The 19,939-nt window shown below is 38.3% G+C and overlaps 1 long non-coding RNA gene across 1 annotated transcript in view; it reads left to right on the top strand.

The window, feature by feature from the left end:
* Positions 1–4,490, top strand: part of LOC107725546 (uncharacterized) — a 7,197-nt gene extending 2,707 nt beyond the window's left edge. The window contains exon 4 of the long non-coding RNA XR_001638128.1: positions 4,342–4,490. This is a non-coding gene — a long non-coding RNA (uncharacterized LOC107725546). The remainder of the gene's footprint in view (positions 1–4,341) is intronic.
* The last annotated feature ends 15,449 nt before the right edge of the window (positions 4,491–19,939 follow it).

A 19,939-nucleotide genomic window follows, 5' to 3' on the forward strand; every position in this document is an offset into this window, starting at 1 on the left:
AGGGTTGGTGTAGGGCAATAGAATATATGGTCTGTACAGTAGAAAAACCATTACGCCTACGGAGAGTCCCCACAAGGATAGCAAACCAGACGTGTGTGTGTGTGTGTGTGTGTGTCTGTGTGTGTGTGTGAATGTCCTTGTGTGTCTGTTTTCCTGTGTCATAGTTTGGCATGCAAATGCCACTGATTTAAGAACATTTAAAAGTTCTGTAATATCTCAATCAATTTTTAACCCTCAGAGACACACTGTAACATCACAGTGCAATCAAATAATGCCTATTTTCACTAAATATAGCTCACACTCTGAAATACATTATAGTAACAATAGAGAAAAAAAGTCTCATTTATACAACTTTTTTTGGAGAGGGAGATTTTGCAATAAATAATTTATATAATAATCTAACTTATTATTATATGTGCACTTTACAATTAAAAATACTATTAAATATGATTTAATTAGTAATTGTAATAATTGTAAAGCCATATTTAGTCTAATTAGCTTTCAGTAAATATGAGTTAAAATTACATACAACTGCAACTCACACTCTGAAATAGATTATAGAAATAAGAATAATGTTCTTAAATATAGGAATATTGTTTCTCATTCATGTTAGTTTTTTGGGGGGGAATTTATTTAAATAAGTAATATAAAGAATTATTATTATGTGCACTTTGCAATGAAATAATATTAATATTATTTAAATAGTAAGTGTAATAAGTAATTTTTAGTGCAATTAATTTCCAATAAATATGGGTTGCAATTAGATATATTATATAAGTTACATACAATAATTTATAAATGAATATATATATATATTTGTAAAAAATTTTGCAGGAATGTAGGGCTCAAACACCATGTCTACACCAGACATCACTGTTGTTGCTTGTTGTGACATGTAGGCGCTGTCAACAATGAACGTGCCAAAGCACCTGTTGCAAACAATTTGTCCTTTGTGTCAGTACATCAAATAGAAAGAGGCGTCAGTTTACTGTCAGTCATACATTGCGCAGCATATTGTTTATAATATATTATACTTATAAACTTAAAAGTTTTAATGTGATAAGAATACATTTTTGACTTTAGTTGCGTCACAAGACTGTATATCCTTTTTATAAATATGCTCAAATATTTTTATGTCAATTAACAGGAAAATAGGGTGTTGAGGTCTCAAGAAAGCTAAAAAAAAGATGTACCGTACTTGCACACGTAAAGGGATAGTTCACCCAAAAATGAAAATTACCCCATGATTTACTCACCCTCAACATATTCTAGGTGTATGTGACTTTCTTCTTTCAGACGAATACAATCTGAGTTATATTGAAAATGTCCTGGCTCTTCCAAGCTTTATAATGGCAGTGAATGGGGGTCGAGATTTTGAAGCAAACTAAAGTTCATCAATCCATCATAAAAGTGCTCCACACCAGTGGCGGCTCGTGGGTGTTAAAATAGAGGAGGCACACTAATTGTATTGGTCTGGGATCCCTGCCGATTATTATTATTATAATTTGCTTAACATCCATCCCTTTTTAAAAGTCTGTGTTAAAAGAGAGCTGCCTCTTGCGCCATTTAATTAAGCCGACTGCTGTAGCCTATATCCAGCTTAGGCTGTTTTCCCTAAATTTGAATATATACTGTTTGAATGACAGCTTGGTAAATCTGTTGGCGATCAAATATTCAATATCGCTACTCATCATACTTGGCACATTAGCTGTGTCTCATTTAGAAGGCTGCGCCCTCCGGAGGTCGAATCCTCTGGAGGTGCTGAAAGTGAACACTCGATGGTGATTGGCTAATTTTTTTTACCAACGGAGGCACGAGAGCTCCGTTCTCCCCCGGCCTCCCTCTCCCCTTCGCTATCATTAGCGGTTGTAATTACATCAGCAGATTCGGCACATTCGCGATAGAAAAGCGGCGCTTGCACGTTATGGTATTACAACTGTGAACTTACAAACAAAAAATACACATTCTGAGACATGAACTGAAATGAATTGTGAATTTTATTAACATTAAATCGTCTTCCTTCCATTTTCACCTCAAAATTATGGGGAAGCTATGCCTCCCCTGCGTCCCCCGACGAGCCGCCACTGCTCCACACTGGGGGTTAATAAAGGCCTTCTGAAGCGAATCAATGCGTTTGTGTAAGAAAAATATCCATATTTAAAACTTTATAAACCTAGCTTCCACTAACTGTCGTACACGCGTTCACGAGAGAGTGGCGTTCCATCAGATGACGTAGGACAGGGATCCTCAAATCTGGCCCACGAGATCCACGTTTCTGCAAAATCACAGGTAGGTGAGTTTGATCAGGGTTGGAGCTAAGCTCTGCAGTGCATTGGCCCTCCAGGGCAAGATTAGGGGAACCCTGACGTAGGTGTAGCGTAAGCTCCGGTGAGAAGTGACAAACGTGGAAGTGCAGATGAGAGAACAAAATAAAACACCTGTCACGAATTAGAAGTACAAAACAAGGATTTGTAAAGAAAAATGTCGAAGGATATACAGTGGGTACGGAAAGTATTCAGACCCCCTTAAATTTTTGCACACGCCAACAGCATGAATCATTTTCCCTCCTTTCAGAGCAGTGAAATCAAAGCATATGGAGGACGTAAAAGAAGGGGGGGCATGTTTTATCTGGATCTTTACCATCACTCCATTAAGCTACGTTACCAAGCCGAGTGTGGAAAAAAAGAGAAGATCCTGTGTATATGCTTGTTTGTGGGCCGCTTTCAGATAGGGAGTGGAGCGCAGTGAAAATCAAGCTCTCACAGTCGAGTTCACAGCCCTGGCTTGATTGTTTTTCTTGTCTTGGCTCATCTTGTGCCGTCAGTGTTGTCATATTGTCCATGTGCATGGAGGCACACAGGCCCTGAGAGAAACAGAGAGGGACCACACATGGAGAGCGAAGCCACAGGGAGTATCAGGTCTGTGTGGAGTGCTTTACCAGGACCCAAGTCGCCTCGCTTCACTGCTTGTCATTGGATCTCAGATCTGCTGATAAAATTTGCCCCCCTCTCCTCTTTTAAAGTGATGAAATGTCTCTCCTTACCCAGCCCACCTGGGTATAGATGAAGAGGTCCAATAAGTCCCTCTGAGTAAATGTGGTCTGTAGCTGAAAGCACGCTCATAAATGACTAGATGCATCCACCTCTATTGAGAGTGACACCAACAATGCATTTTCAATGCTCTGTTTTGTGTGCACAGACACATGAATATAAATGTTGCACTCAGTTTTTTTTTCTTCTGCTGGTTACACAAATCTGTGGCCTTGATGTGGTGGCCAGCTTCATTTGAAATAAAATGGATCTTTTTTTCAGACACTGATTTAACTGGAGTCTTCATATAATGAGAGTGTTTTAACAAGACTTCTAGAAGTATATCAATACCTTATCTGTTATTTGCTGAAATTAGAGTTTTTGTTTTGTTTCTTGTTATTGGACAATATTGTCAATATTATTTAAGCATCATTTACATATTATTATAGTGTTTTATTATTTTTAATTAGCTTTTATTAAATTTTTTTATAATTGGTATTTTTATATTTACTATATTTTATGTAATATGTATATTTTATTTGTATTTTTTTTTTACCTTTAATATATTTTTTATTTCCGATTTAGTTTTAGTAATTTTTGTACTTTAATTTCAACTTGTTTTATTTCAGTTGGTTGCCAGTAACATTTCAAGTAACATTTTCATTTAAGTTTTTTAAATGTAAGTGTATTGTATAATATTTTATTTCAACTTTATTTTAATTAAAGGGGTCATATGATGCTGCTAAAAAGAACATTATTTTGTGTATTTGGTGTAATGAAATGTGTTTATGCGGTTTAAAGTAAAAAAAAAACATTATTTTCCACATACTGTACATTATTGTTTCTCCTCTATGCCCCCCATTTGAATTGTTTTAGTTTAAGATAACATTAACACCACTGGATATCGTATGTTTAATTGTGCTCATTTGTGCTCAAAAATGCTAATTTCCCCTGTTTTTTTTATTTAGATCACATTTGCGGTCATCTAACACACCTTAAAGGGATAGTTCACCCAAAAATGAAAATTTGATGTTTATCTGCTTACCCCCAGGGCATCCAAGATGTAGGTGACTTTGTTTCTTCAGTAGAACACATATGATGATTTTTAACACAAACCGTTGCAGTCTATCAGTCGTATCATCTTGGATGCCCTGGGGGTAAGCAGATAAACATATAAAATTTTCATTTTTGGGTGAACTATCCCTTTAATCAGCTCCATTAGTCACTCGTTACCTTTTAAATGTAAGATTAGCAGCCCTTATCCAGGCTTATTAACTTTTGTGTTTATGTTTTCACTTTACGTCTCTTCAAGTGGCCTCATCTGCCCATGCTGCTCAAGATGTCCTGGGACAACGGTACTCTAAAGAACGTGTGGCTGTCTGTCATCAGGGGGCGTCGCTTGGCTCTATCTGGGTCTTTCAGGCCTATCACATCTCTTCCTTTTAATAACCCTCCACACACGCCGAGGTAAGACGTGCTTACCTTGAGTCTTCTGTGTGTTATGTCATCCCCACATCCACCAGTAATTATTCACCAGAACTGTTGATTTCTGTAGCCGAGAGACCTTTGGCACAGTGTAACGCGCCTTAAAATCTCCCACTTGCTTCCTTTAAAATTAAACGAATCCCTTTTTGTGAGAATAATTTGCTTGTACCAAATGTATTTCTGTGGTGTTTGAAGGTACAACAACTCATTCATAGCTGAATTTTCAGCAGCCTTTGTCTTCAGTGTCGCATGATCCTTGAGAAATCTTTCTAATATGCTGATTTGGTGCTCAAGAAACATTTCTTATTATCACCGTTGGAAACAATTGGAAACATTTTTTTTTTTGTGGAAACCATTTTTTAAGATTTTCTGATTAATAGAAAATTCAAAAGAACAGCATTATTTTAAGTAGAAATCTTTTGTAAGAGTAAAATTTTTGCAATTTATTGCCGCCTTGCCAAACGAAAAAATTAAATAAAAAAATCTTACTAACCCCAAACTTTTAAACAGTAATGTACTCTATGTGTGGTAATCCAACTGCTCAAATAAAAGCTCAATTAGTGTAAAGTTAATGCATGTTAGTAGAGTTTGATCTGCTTAACCACTTGAGAAGGAAATGTGACATGCAGAATTTGATGACCATGCACAGCAGTTTTATCAAGGTCAGCATCCAGGAATCTCATCCACCACAGTGTTTTGTAATCACAATCTGTTATGAGACAGTTCATTAAATGCATGCCATTGTGACAAGCAAGGATGTTTTTTTTGCTCCTGTAGTAATAACTAGCTAAACTAAAGAGAAAGGGGATGTCTGAGGAACATTTTCCAAAGTGAATTATGAAGGTAATTAAAGTGTTTCTCTCCTTAGTACAGTATTTGGTGAAATAATGCAGTTAAAACCCATGGGTGATGTCATGCAGACAAATGTTTCGTAGATTGAAAATCCATCAGTCCCGTGAAAAACGGGGAAAAAAGAAAGAAAGAAAATAGTGTGCATTCAATATGTTTTCGCTTATAGGATTTGACAGGTTTGAGGCGAGGAGAAAGAGAGGAGGAGGAACACACTAAAAAGTTGGCAGGGAAGAACCGCGAGCGCGTGGCAAAAAGATTCAAGTGCAACTGAGGTGGGTGAAGGGCTGATAATGGGGGGAGCTTGAACAAGAGCTGCTTTTTCATTTAACCCCTGCCTACCTCTTTACTTTACTTTGATTCAAGGAAATGCTAGGTTTTGGAACAAAGACTTTGAACGTTAAAGATGATAAATGCTTTGGCTCAGGCTATAATTTCATCTTTGGCTGGCAGGTGATTTGAAGGTCTGCATGAATTTTATGTCTTAGTATTGGTTTGTCCCTTTTTTTCAAAGTCCTTGGAAAAATCCTGATGGTTTTGTTCTCCTGTATGATTTGAGATGATCTGGGAGAATAGGATCTTAAGTTTGGAAGCAAAAACCTTTGACCAACTGTACAAACTGACCGCTGTTATTGTGGTTCATAACATTTCTTTGTTTTGGAATTTTTCAAGATGCAAAAACCTTTTATTTATTTCCAGATTTAAATTCAATTTTGAATCCCAGACATTGCCTCAGGCATTTGGAAGCAGCTGTTTGTTTGTTTTTCTATATTTGTCAGGTTTTAAAAGTTTGTAATCATGGACCATCTTGGATTTCGTGGATCTGTTTTGGTAGCTGATGCTGACTGTACTGTTCGACCTGTATTATTGAAGAAAAATGTATCCGACAGACATTTTGCAAACTATCACTCTGGCTTGCTGATGTTTTGAATGGAGACCACAGGTGTTGTCTGCTAACTCGGTCATGAGGAGCTTTAGTTAGATGGGAAGTGATGGGAAGTGATGTGACACCAAGATGAACTGCAGATTGACTCTTCATAGTCAGTCCAAAAAGAGAGCATTTTTGTCCTTTCTTTTTCATTCCCTCAAGGGAAACAGACCATGTACATCCATCAAAATCACATATTCCTACCATGAGAATTTCAGTTTTGGAAATCCAGCTCATCGGCCAAGCCAAGTCTAGGTCAGAAAGACAAAATCATATTGACTGATTCTGGCATGGGTCCATTTTTCTGCATTTACTGTGGATTGGCTTCTGAGAGTGAGAGTAGACGGGTTTACTATGATAAGCCATTTTTGTGGAACTGTGAAGGACGTTTTGACTGTTAAGTCAAACATATGAAATTTCAGATAATGGTCATTTATTGGTGTTCTGAGATTCCTTTACATGTGGAGGGCAGGCCTTAGTTTACCTGTTGAACCTGGCTGGTTAAACACTTTGCCACTCTTAAAGTATCTCCTGACAGATAATTTTCCTCCCTGGTGCGGTTAATGTACATTTGAACAGCATAACATTATTTAATAGTTGGGTCATTGACATAAAATGTCAAGCACAACCTTAAAATAGTTATTTGTGTTGATGAAAGAATGCGCTTGAGAAACAGTTTAGAGAGGAGAAATCAATTTAAATATAAAATACTGGTCACAAATTATTGGTCACTTTCTAAATAATAAAAGTGTCTACACATCTACTAATAATTGTATATAAATAAATAGTTTTTTACAGATGCAAATATGTTAGAAACAATGCATTGTGATACAAATGGCAACTTGTATCTGATGCACTCTTTTTTAAATCGATGCATTGCATCGTTAACTTTTATGCCGATGCACCAATGTGAATCGGTAAATCTTACCATCCCTAAATAAAAATAATTCAAATCAATGTCATTTGGCCCAAACAACATATCAACACCTACAGAGGACACTTTACAGGACCCATCATAACGACGTGTTATGGACAGTAAGTCCCTTAAAATATCAGACAATTTGGCCTTTTTATGACATGGAAAAGCTAAATTAGGATATAATATGTCATATGGTACAACCACTCCAATTTTTTTATTATTTATTTTATTTATTTGTACAAACAAATACAAATATTTCTATATTTTTACCTTGAAAATAATTAAGATGAAACAACTTATTACTTTTTACTTGATGGTTACACAATAAACACAATTTTTACGACAATTTTCACAATTTAATGACTCCGAAATTGTCCTGAAAATTGTGTTTTGAAGCTATTCTTAAACATATGGAACCAACATAAACATAAATTACATTGCTTAAGCTTGTCATGTTTTTTAAACTATAATTTTAAACATTTACTTTGTTTATCTTGGACTCTCTTATTTGTCATTGACTCAATTATCAATGCTCCCCTTTCAAATGAAACTACATTAGGGATGTGTATTTAAGCTCCCTGTTCTGTCAGAACATTGCATGTTGGCATCAGATTTTTATTAGGCTGTAGGGAGTATAAAGCCTTCCTTTTTATTGCATTTCTTTTATTTAACACATTTCATAATATTTTGCACTCACCGTAAAATCTTTGAAAGGCTCGTTGGGACGCAGTTTCATACTTGGAAGCAGGATACTATTTATTCAGTATGTAAATCATGATGTAACAGTGAAAAAAGCATTCCCACATTGCATATATATATCTCCATGCCTCTCTCGACTGTCCATTTATAATCTTGAGTGGCTCGCTAAGGAATAACAAATTGGAAACGTGAAGGAGAACGTTTACTGTACTAAATGACACCAAGGTCAGTTTAGCGAACATTAGATTTGTTTTTCTTAGTGTTTGGAGGGAAAGACTGAAATGGAGAGGACTGCATTTCATCCTGCTGTGCTCTTCATCTTGTGTTACATAGATTCAGACAAAAAAGCCCAGGCTTTTTTTGGCCGAATCAAAGAGGGCCACAGAACTCAAAACATCACTATGAAAATGCATGACAGAGGATGAAACCTAATTCCGTTCTAGGCCCTGTCTAAATCAGCTTTAGTTATGGAGAGGGCTGGCAGGGAGCTTTGGTTCCACAGTTCACGCCAGGCCTCTCGACACGCAAGCTCCTGAGGAGCGTTTGCCAGTGTCCTCGTCTGAACTAGCCTGCTGATTGATTTGCACCGGGGTTCCAGCCGCCCCTCTCCCCAGCCTCAGCAGGTGGTGAGTGTTTGTGACTTAAACCAGGGAGCTATCAGGTTACATTAATTTCTTTAAAATATCATTGATAAAAATGGTGGAATAGCTCAGAATCATCCAACCTCATTTGTTTTACACATATAGTCATAATCTCATTCTAGAAAAATAGTCTGTAGCTGTGAAAACAAATGTAGGAAATTATTGTTTGTAACTCCAGATATTAAAAAAAAAAAAAAGTTCATCCAAAAACACAATTATGTTTTTTCCCGTGGAAAACAAAAAGAGATATTTTGGAAATGTGTCTGGGTTTTTTTTTTTTTTTTTTTCAGTTTCAGAAATGTCTTTTCATTTCAAAGTATAACCTTTTGTATTTTGAAGTTGTATTTTACTTCTTCACCCCCAAAAATAAAGGTTTTATTTATTGCAACATATGTTTCCCTGAAAAAATTTAACATTGCACAAAAGGTTCTTCACAAAAAATAAATAAACAAACAAACATCAAACTTTCTTTTAAGAACTGTTCACTGAAAGGTTCTTCCCAGAACCCCAAACAATTCTTCAAAAGCATCACTCTGAATGTAATAATAATGGAACTTTTTTTTGAAGAGTGTAGAACCTTTCCATTGAGGGGGTGGGTTGGGGTTGTAGTGATGCCATAGAAGAACCATCTAGAACCTTCTTTTCAGTGAAAAGTTCTTAAAAGATCTTTTTTTTTTGTTAGTGTGTAGAAGATTTTAAAAACCTAAAAACTTACACTTTTTCCACTATAAACAACCTTAAAATGTTCTATGGATGTCAAAGGTTCTTCATGGAACCATCAATCACAATGAAGAACCTTTATTTTTTTGAGTGAGAGTAAAGGATTCTTTTAAGAACTGTTCACTGAAAGGTTCTATGGGGAACCCAAAATGATTTTTTCTATGGCTTCACCATGAAACCCCCTTTTTGGAAACTTTAATTCTTTAAGATTGTTGGGTGAACTATACTTTAAAAAAAAGCTAAATATCATTAGCACCACTGACTCACAACATCCAGTTTACATACCGCTTTTTGTAGTTGCGACAAGGTAATTTAGGCTGATTTATGCACTTGCACTAGATTGTTCTTGTCTTGGAGAATTTATCATCTGAAGATGCGGAAAACTCATGAATATCTCCACCACTCTGGAATGCTAATAGTCTTCAGACTTCATAACGGTCGAGAGCGAAATCATTTATTTGTGAACTTCAGAGCAGATGCACCTGCACACTGTGTTTTTTGGAGGGATTCCTAGAGGGTGAAGCATCAGGCTATTGGAACGTTTCGTGGTTTCGGGAAGCTGCGCATCGGAGGCCCGTGAAGGGAGGTGTGATTTTAAAAAATCGCCTCTTTCATTCAGAAAAATGTCCGGCGGCTGGCCAAGTTCAAACACTTGTACAAACACGCCATCTCCTTCACTCGTTTCCAGCTCTGTCAGGCCTTCCCGCTGGGTTCAGTTTCCACTGAAGAAGCCCAGTCACATCCAGAGCGTCTTTTGACACTGGTATTTGTTTAGTAGTCTATTTGTTTAGTCTAGTCAAGGAACTGCTTTGTTGCCAGCTGCTAGGATCGTGATTGTGCTGTAACTAAGCTCAGGGGCGGGCGTGCGCACCTTGGTGTGAGGTAGTGACTTTATGGCTGGGTGTGTTTTGTGTGAGTGACTTGGAAGCAGACCTCAACAGCCCTCACACCTGTTGCTGCTGTTTTACTGCCATTTAAATCCAGCTGTGCGTTTTAAGGGTAATTACAACTAACAGGTACCCTCTCCAAACCGTGACTCGAACCTCATGGCATTAGCACAGAACCGCACACAGCCTGACAGGCGTCCAATTAAACAAGACTGTTTTCTACAGAAACTGCTTCTGTGTAATATCAGCGAAACAATTTCTGTCTGGCTCTTAACGAAGAGAAGGTGAATCCAAAAGTGCGGATTTGATGAAATGCAAAAGCACTGGGCCAAGCTTGTCACTTTTGTGAGTTTTGTGATTGCCACAAGGGAGCGCTTATGCTACACAGAATCATCATGCACAGTTTGATCCACTTTAAACTTTGTGTTGATTAAATAATCTGAGGTATTTTTATTTGGCCCAAATGACAAGTAAAACTTCATTTTGCAAATGACACCGGTAAATGTTGTTGGGATGCTTTAGGGAGTGTTGGCATACCCCATTATATTTGCAATTTTTTTTGCACTAATAATAGTATGTGTGTGTGAGATATGAAAATATTATATGAAAAGTGCTGTGTGGAATAGTTGCAGTTTTGCTTTTATTTACTTATATATTAATATGCTGCAAGCATAAGCAGGGTGAAATTGGTGCCTCTCCTCTTCTGGGAAGGGTGATGCCATCTGGACTGAAGGGGGTGTAACATGTTTCTCTCGTGGGAAACTGTGTGATTGTTTGTTACTTTCGGACATCTGTGAGCAGTGGACTGTCTTGTCTTTTACTGGGCCTGCCATATCTGACCTTTGACCTGTAGACAACCGTTAACAATAACATACACAGCTGTGAAGAACACAGAAGACACAACCCATATCTTATGTAAAATAAATTAATTAATTAAAAAAAAAACATTTAACATTTTCCATAAAAATACAATAGGGAGCAAAAGTCTCAGACCATAGTTATTTTTCATTTAAACCAGATTTTGTTTCTCTCTAATATTCTGAAATTCAAATAAATATTTTTATTGTCAAATGTAATTTTTTTTGTCCATACAGTGAAATTAAATTTATTCATTTAGAAAACCATTTTATCCAAACTGGGAAAGTATAAACTTTGCAAAAAAAGTGGAAAATTTCCAGTAAATTTCGGAAACATTCCAGAAATTTTGGAAACTTTCCAGGATTGTTTGGAATCTTCCAGGGATTTTTGGAAAGTTTCCGGAAATTTTCCACCCCTTTGCAACCCTAATTTTTATTTTACTTCTTCACCAAACATTTTTCATAAAAATACAATAGGGAGCAAAAGTCTCTGACCATAGTTATTTTTCATTTAAACCTGAAAAAAAAAGTTTTAGATTTTTCTAATATTCTTTAATTCAAATAAATATTTTCATTTTCAAGTTTATTTATTTATGTAAAATAATTTTAATATGGAAATTGTCTATTTTTGTCTTTAAACTACTTGTTTTTCATCCATGACATGTGCAATAGTAAAATTACCTAAAGCATTTAATTTTAGTGATGTGTTGCAAATATAGAAGCTTTAAATTTTTTGAGTTCTTTAAAGTATAGGCCTAATGTAGTGCTTCATTTTTTTTTTGTGCATAGAGAACAGTTATTTAGCACTAGTTGCAGTTAGTGTGGTCACTGAGTTTTGCCACATGAGCAGAATATGTGCAAAGATATTGATAAACCGCATGTATTTCACAGCAGTTATTCCACACACTTGTTTTTCGCACTATAAATAAAAAAGACAGAACTCTCATTTGAATTCTTCTGACATCTAAATCTCTGCTATCTGCTAAACACATTTGACTGGGCATGTATAATGGGCCCTCACTGGCCGGTGAAGCGGGACAGACTTAGTCATAGTTACTAAAGGAATCCCTTAACTCGAAAACACCCCCCCACCCCCCACCAGACGAACCTCACCACAGTGCCTGCGCAGAATCAGAGCTCTTTAATCGGTCTAATTATTCCGATTTCTCATAGAATGGCTCTTGGCCTGGTTGGAACAGATTCTGTCTGGGTTTTCAATTGAATTGGCCACGCTGGACTGAATTGGCTTTGAGCAAGAGGTGCAGGAAACATAAAGGGCCTATCCTCTGAATATTCCTGCAACTCACTGAGCCGCTCTGGGCAGACAGAGAGCTCTCAAAGTGCTGCCTAAAACATCCCACCCCTGTTATGACATTTACGCTAATGAGAGGTGATAAAGCCATGAATTACACCTCCTCCAAGCCTCTTGTAGTATGCTGAAAGGAAGAAAGAAAATTTACCAAAGTAAGCATGAAATAGTTTTTTTAAAAACTGAGACTGACACAGATTAAAAATGACCTCTGAATATATTTACAATCCGATTTTAAGGATGATTACATACTTAAATTACACACTTAAATTAAAAGAGGTGTTTTTTTGTACACATCCCGGTAATTACTTAACTATGCAATAAGGTATGCTTATAAAGGCAAGGAATGCAATATATACATCGAAAATAAAAGCAGAACCTGAGTCTGAGGGGATTTTAAAATAAACTGCTTCCTGAAAAGTAATGTCCTGGAACAAAATTTTTTAGCCTCCCTTTCATTTTATATTAACGTGCCACAGAACATTTCACCCCACTAATGTAGCACAGTAGGTGGGCCAGCGACAGATAGGTGTAACGGGTGATGAGATTTAAGATAACACTTTTTTTCTGCCAGGGGAGCACCTCAGCTTATTTAGCGTGTGCAAACTGGCTAAACTTTAAACTGGAACGTATAGGAGTCTGTGATTTACACCACTTTGATCTTCAAAGAAAAACACTGGATTTACGTGCATTGAACCTGGCTGCGTTAAGACGTCTATTGTTTCAGACCAAGTCTTATTATTGGCGTTTATTATATGGGACTGGGACATCCGCTCTCTGTGGCCACATTCATTAACAGTGTTTTGGTGTCTCGTTTCACGCGTCTCTCCGCGAATGGGCAAAACAGGAAATGAACTCTGTGAAATAGGTCAAATTGAAGTTCCTGTTTCACCTCACTCAGCTCTGTCTGGTTTGTGTTTGCTGCTCAGGGGCCAATGAAATGCTCAAGTGAAGCTTTAATGTTCTGCATGAGAATAAAATTATATCTGCTATACCTTTAACTAAACACAGAGCAGACTTTGTTAAAAGCTAGTTCACCAAGAAAATAAATATTCCGTCAATATTTACTCATCCACATGTCATTTCAAACCAGTTTGCGTTTCTTTTTTGATGATATTTTGGAAAATACTTGTGTTTTAGTACGTACAATGAAAGATAAAGGGTTCCCCCATGCATTGACCATCGTTTACTGGACAAAACACATTCTTCAAAATGTCTTCTTTTGTGTTCTTCAGATGAAAGAAAGTCATACAGGTTTAGAACGACATGAGCGTGAGAAAATTATGACAGAATTTATATTTTAGATTGAACTTCCCCTTTAAAAGCACATTAGTTTTTCTAGGTGGTGCCAACGTGACCTGTAAATCGGTGCATTATGTACGTGGTTTCACTTCTTTTTGCATGCCGTTTGACCTGAATAGCAAAACCTGTTTACTAATCTGAGGATTAAAACTAATTTGGATCATGCACAAGGAAGCACTTTTTTAATGCAAGCAGGTTGACGTTCTTCCCCTGACTGCAAGGCCTTTGTTAAACACTCTGGACTTGTGGTTAGAGTAAAAGCATGACAGCTCATAGTGAAAAAGTGTGTGATGACCTTGTAACCCCTTCCCAGATAAACAGAAGATGACTTCTTTGTACACGTGCCAGTCTTCCTTAGAACGTACTTGGCGCTAGAGTAAAATCTGTAAGGCAACACTGCACGTTGCCTAATCCGACCTTGTGCGTATGATCTCATGAAAAGGCTGTAAATACAACCTTACGTGCATGCCGCACACGTACACAACAGACACGTGTACCATAAAAAGTAAACATACCGGCTAGGAGTGAGACACACCCCTGCACACTTGTGGCCTAACCTGCTGCAGACACAAAGTACATGGAGAACAGTAGGCTTCATGTGTTTTGGTACAAAAAGGGGTGTTTCCTGAGCGATCGTGTTTGTTTGGGGAAGTGTGGCTGGTGCAGTATAGTTGACCTAGATATAGTTTTGAACGTGCAACCGTGTCTGTTCCTCCCCCCAGCTGAGCTCTGCAGGTGCTGCGAGTCAGAAAGTCTTTGCCTGGATGTGCTCCAACTCTGTGACTGGAAAGAGACTCTTAGGTCTCGGTGTAGAGGGGGCATTAAATGTTTGAACACGGTGCTAACAGCCTGCTCAAGTATCTGAGCGGTCTCTGTGGTTATTCAAATGTTTCCATGGTTACTTCTCACCCAATCGGATGACTTTGAATCCACTCTGACCCTCTGAGCTGTGGGCTGAAGGTTCCTGTTTGCAGAGCAGGTTTGATTCCTACCCCCCTGGGGCAGAAGTTTTCGGCTGTGGCCTTGGATCGGTTATTTAGTGCAGTTTTAACCCTCCTCCTGCACCCATTTTAATTAAAGCATTTGTCAACAGAACGATAAAACTTGTTTTCTATTGTTTGTTAGGCAGCTGAAGATCCAGCATGGGGAGATTATGAGGTCTGTTTAAGTTCATTCCAGCACCTATAACATTTTATTTGGAGATAAAATAAGCTAGGCTAATGTTCCTGTAAACATCCCTCTGAACTTTTCCTCTGAAGTGCCATGCCCCATATCACCCATTGATTTTGATATCAGTAGTCGTCAAAACGACTGAATCAAAACCAAAACGTAACACTCCCACGGTTCTGACTTCACATCTTTTGTGTCTGATTAAAACTAGTGATGGGTCGTTCTTGAAGGATTTGTTCATTTTGAACAAATCTTTAATGTGACTCGGGAAGAACGAGTCGTCTCGGGGAGTGATTCGTTCAGTCTCGCATGTGCAACATCCTATAGGTTCTGTACTGGAATTAGTCAAGTAGTTCACCTGTTTCGAGTCTTCGGGTTTTTCGAGTCATTCGTTCATCACGTGACAGCCCCATAAGCTTAACCTATGCAGTCTGAGCCGGAAAGAGAATTGATTAGTTCATCCATCGAGTCTTCGGGTTTTTCGAGTAGATCATTCATCACGTGACAGACCCTTAAGCTTACCCTATGCAGTCTGAGCCGGAAAGAGAATTGATTAGTTCATCTCTAAGGAAGCTTGTAAATTAACTAATTTCTCTATCCAATGCTGTCACGTCACGTGACAAAAGAACGAACGATTCGAAAGACTAATCAATTCTCTTTCCGGCTCAGACTGCATTGGTTAAAGCTTATGGGGCTGTCACGTGATGAACGAACGAACGACTCATACCCGAAGACCCGAGAGATGAGCTAATCAATTCTCTTTCTGGCTCAGACTGCATAGGTTATGTTTATGGGGCTGTCACGTGATGAACGAACGACTCAAACCCGAAGACTTGTCAGATAAGAGGTGAGGTGAGCTAATCATAGACTGAAGACCCAGTTAAACAATGCATTAATCTTTTCTGTTTCTTATAGCAGTTTTGTATTGTTTGTAGTGTGATCAACGTTTGCGTAAGTAGTAGACGTGTTAGGGAAGTAACACATAACATTTTAATTATATTTTGCTAAAACTACCGAAATTAACGAAATGACCCGAAAAAAGATTCTGTTTCTTATAGCATTATAGTTTTGTATTGTTTGTAGTGTAATGAACTAAATGACTTGAAAAAATATTCGTTCATTTTGCTGAATGAGACTCAAAGGTCCGAGTCGGTAAAATGATCCGAACTTCCCATCACTAATTAAAACGCAGTGCCTTTGATCAGTTGTTTACGACAGACTTGAAAGAGACTGCAGAGCAAGGGAAAAAGGAACAACTCTCAAATTCAGTCTGAAACTGATTCAAAGTACATACAGATCAGAGGACGAAAAAAAGGCAGTACAGCAGCTCCCAATTTAATAAACACTGTTAGGTCTGAATTGAGGCTTCTCTGACAAATATTGTCTTTGGAAGAGCTCCAGCTTTTTTTCTTAGATGAATCCGTGCCAAATGAAACTCCTCCAGCCCAGAGTATTTTCTAGAGCCCTGAGTGTTGTTATGGAAAGTGGTGCGGGGAAGAATGCCCTCACCGTATCCTGTTAAGGTGAATACTATAATTAATTTTCTGCAAAACCAGCATTAAAAGACAGAAAAAAAAGAACACTTTGTTTGACAGGGATTTAAACTTCTTGAGCCAACTTGAGAAACAGAGCCTGCTGCCTGGATTTCTCTGTCATGGAAACTCAACCTGCTTGTCAACCCTCTAGTGTCACTAAATAGTTATTAGAATAAATGTGCGTGTTATTGCAGTGATAATATCGACAGTGGTTCACTTCTTTAGGCCTTTTGTCCTTCAATCCAGCCAAGAAATATAATTCTGATATCAGGAGTGCTTTGAAAAATCTGGTTTTGATCAGAAAGGCATATAATTACTGAGTCTTTGGGATTAGATTGGTGGTAAGTTTTTCTGTAATCCTGTTTTGTTTTCCTCTGTTTGGCCCATGCCCTTTAATAAGGGTGAAGAAATAGATGTGCTTTCTACCAAGCAAATGTAGCATGTGCAATGCAATTATATTGGGCTGTTGTCATTAAGCATCACAAAACACGTAATTTACTAACTCTAGCATAGCATGCATTTCTGCATGCTCCATGTTTGTGCAGCTGCCTGCAAGACAAAGGACAAGATGGAAAAAGTGCATCCGTTTCAATTTTCCTGTCTGTGCCATCTGGTAGCTGAGGTGAGGTTCTGGTTTATGGGTAGCCTCATGCACCATTTATGGGCTGTTTGGAAGAGAAGAGGAGGAAGAGAGCATGCATCAATGAAAGGACCATGTCCACCCTGCCTTTAACTCGGTCATTACCAGCATATGGCTAGTGGCTGTTTTCACCGCGCTGTGTCCACATGCTCTCTGCCATCTATTATGAATGCAGCCATTATGAGTGATTGTGAAGGCCAGGCAACCCAGCTGGAGCTGAACTGTCGTTCAAGATCTGTAATTTATTGGCTTGAAAATCCTGCAGTTAATTCCACTGGATGAGAATTTTGGAATGTTTGAATGGGGAAACAGATATCTTCTGGGTGGGAATGAACAGCATTTTTGGTTCAGTGGACCTGATGATCCACTTGCAAACTTTATCTCCAGTTTAACCTGATGTTGGATGCAAACCACTACTCATCCAATCATCTTGAATCCCTGTAGTCAAGTCAATCTAAGCAACATTGATTAAACTTAGTGAGACATCCTGTTGCCGAAATTTGGCATTTAAAATTGTGATAAGAGGATGGACGCCGCTGTCCCAGTCCACTGCTGGACAGTGAAATGTGGTCTTTCTTTATATTCTTGAATTTTAGATGAACCAGACATTCAGGAGACCTTAGTGACCCAGCTTCATTCATGCATCTATAACAGCAAGAAAAGACAACCTTCATCCCCAAAACAAACCTAATTTTTCCCTCACTGATTCAGTCACCTTCTCTAAGGTAGAAAGAAATGCTAGAAGAAAGGAGCTTGATAAACTTTGGTGGATCTGGCAGGCTAAGCGTTCCAATGTGATCCATCTATCCATCCAGTTGTCAGTCCATCAAAGCAGGGTGTTATAGAGAAGATGCACCGAGCTTCTTGACATTATCCCCAACACAAACCTAATTTCCCCACATTGAATAAGCCATCTTCACTAAAGTAGTCCAATTTTATCCAACCTTCCTTCCATCCATCAGTCCATCAAAGCAGGATTCTAAAGAGAAGAAACCCTGTGCTTCATGACGACATCCTTAAAACAAATGTAGTTTTCAAGCAACATTTCCAGCCGTCTGCAGGTAATACTAGAAGAAAGGAGCTTGACTACTTTTGGTGGATCCAGCAGGCCACACAGACTTAACCTTACACCAGACCAATGTAAGATGATAAACTGTAGTTTAATAGCAATAGGAACAGGACAATACAAAGGTCTTCTGCTCGGATGCAACTACTCCTTGATGATAATCAAAACAGGTACCAATATTCACAAAGCTCTCAGATCTGCCGGGTTCCTCGCTGCAGAAACATTGAACTCATACATGCCTGTAATGTGAATGTCAGCTGTAGGATTGTAGAATGAAAAGATAACAGTAATATTGTACAATGTGGAAGCATCATGTTGAATTTGAGGTTTTGCTTGGAACATGGCAATTAATGGAGATGGGAGAATGAAGTTGGGAGAAAAAGTGGGAGTGCAAAAGCAGCTGTCCTGAGGTCTTGTGGTAAACCATTCCACACCAGCACTCAACAGCACTCGGGCTGCTGGGCTGGACAATAGAAGATCGTGTTACAAGCCAATCTTGATGCTCATGAAATCTTTAGCTGAGGCTGCTGTAGTGCATGCAAGCCACGCGTTTATTAATAAATCAGTTTCTTGCCCTGATGGGTGTCGTGGCTAGTTTGTTAGTAAGGGTGTTTACACCTTCTCATAAACCGCAGTATCACTCATTGCCTCACAAGCACGTTGTAAGTTTCACAACTGGTTGAGTAAGGTGTAAAGAGCTGAACAGAAAAGGCAGGATTTTCAGTTTTCCTTTACTCTCTCAGCTGGATTCCCCACCCACAGTTTGACCTAACATCTCTTGAGTCAAGTCTTCCATTGTATAGAAGCTGGATTTAGAATTGAAACATCAGAATGAGAATTAATGTACTCGTTAAAAGGACCCTGACCCTGAGCGCAATGGTCCATAGACCAAGTCCCTGCTCTTCAAAAAGGGGAGGTGTTTTTGTTTGTTGACAGTACAGGGTTTGACTCAATGTAGTGTTCTAGAAGAAAGTCAAGACGTGCTTATAGTGCAACATAAAAATCATCGACTACTTGACTGTATTTTTGTAGTTGTGCTAAAATGTTCCAGTGTCTCATTTCAACACAAAGTAAGTTTGTAAGGAGAGAAAAGGGTTAAGGCCTCTGAATTTAAAAACACACATGGCTTTCATCAAGACATTAGAGATTTGTAGAGGTGGTGAGATTAAATCTGGAACTTGTGCTATTCCTTGCAGAAAAAAAATCACTTGGCCTGTTGTGGTTTGTCACAGAGATACACTTTGAAGTCTAGCAGTAATATTGCCACCTTGCCTTGCCAATGCCTGATCAACAGCAATGCCTTGTGAACACATTTCAAAACGAAAGCAGTGAATAGAGTAGAATATAATATTCAATTAGGGCTGTACACTTTTGCACCAGGGTGTGGATTTGCCATCCTTCATATGTTTGAGAAAGATGTTTTCAGGGTGCTTGTTGACAGAACGTTGAGAGTGAATGATATGCTTGCTTTCTCCGTTACACCTGCTTGGTGCATTGGCTGCAGTTTCTTGTTTTTTTAATGTACTTTGCATTGGAGTCATATCTCTCAGTTAAGTCCCTTTGAGGGGGCTCTGTTTCTTTAAGACTTTAGTGTGTATTAAAGGGAGCATTTAACATTTTTACATGCTAGCACAACAAGTGAAGGTAATTACTTATTAACAAAAAAGGCCAGGCTCAATTCCAAATGATAGGCACTCTATACTTATTTTTGTTTTGTTACCCACCATGGGTTTGCATTGCTTGGAAAACATACACGCCCACTCAGGGCATGTCTGAACTTGTTGTGATACTAGTTTTGTCCAGGCAGGCAGGAGGGGGCAGTGTTGACTCTCTGGCCCTCTGACTGAGCTCAATCAGAGAAGCCGGAGTTAGCTGGGGGTGGAGTTACCGGTATATCTTAAGA

The sequence above is a fragment of the Sinocyclocheilus rhinocerous genome, unplaced genomic scaffold (genome assembly GCF_001515625.1).
Source record: "Sinocyclocheilus rhinocerous isolate Xijiao unplaced genomic scaffold, SAMN03320098_v1.1 scaffold153, whole genome shotgun sequence".
Classification (NCBI taxonomy): Eukaryota; Metazoa; Chordata; class Actinopteri; order Cypriniformes; family Cyprinidae; genus Sinocyclocheilus; species Sinocyclocheilus rhinocerous.